Raw genomic sequence first — 377 nt, 5'->3', positions numbered from 1 at the left:
AGTCAGGCAGGGGTGGGGAGAGGCGGGGAGGAAGCAATTTACCCTCCCTCTTCTCCTGCCTCCTCCTGGCTGAATGAAGGCCGGAAGCGGGGCGGCCGGAAGCAGGGTGTGTGGCTTCGTTGTGTGCCCCGCCCCCTGCACCTCACCCGGGGGAACTGAGATCCCCTGCGTCCCCTGCCCCCCCCCCCGAATCGACCTCTGGAATTACTACTCTCCAGATCAGTTCCCTGGAGGAAATGCCAGATCTGGAGGGTGGGCTCTACGGCCTCCCACCCCTGCTGAGCTTCCTCCCCTCCCCAAACCCACCTTCCCCAGTCTCCACCCCCCAAAAATCTCCAGGAATTTTCCAACACAGAGTTGGCAACAATAGTAAAGGA

This window comes from Gekko japonicus, unplaced genomic scaffold (genome assembly GCF_001447785.1).
Source record: "Gekko japonicus isolate JY-2015 unplaced genomic scaffold, Gekko_japonicus_V1.1 scaffold997, whole genome shotgun sequence".
Lineage (NCBI taxonomy): Eukaryota > Metazoa > Chordata > Lepidosauria > Squamata > Gekkonidae > Gekko > Gekko japonicus.
The sequence above is the reverse complement of the archived record's forward strand: the minus strand, read 5'-3'. Positions refer to the sequence as shown.